Consider the following 213-nt stretch of genomic DNA (forward strand, 5'->3'; position numbering starts at 1 on the left):
CTCGAGGGGTGCTCCTAAGCGTTCGCACGGCCGGCAGGGAAATGCAGCCAGAGTGAAATGGGGCCCTAGGAATCCCCCCACCTCCTTTCCCCCCCCCAGAGTATGGTCACCTCCCCCATTGTTTCAGAATTTTTGACAGTTCAAACTGCTGTTCACCCTTCACATTTATTTTCTGGTTCAACCCGCCCCACCCCCCCATTCCGATACTATTTG

This window comes from Suricata suricatta, chromosome 7 (assembly GCF_006229205.1).
Source record: "Suricata suricatta isolate VVHF042 chromosome 7, meerkat_22Aug2017_6uvM2_HiC, whole genome shotgun sequence".
NCBI classification, from domain to species: Eukaryota; Metazoa; Chordata; class Mammalia; order Carnivora; family Herpestidae; genus Suricata; species Suricata suricatta.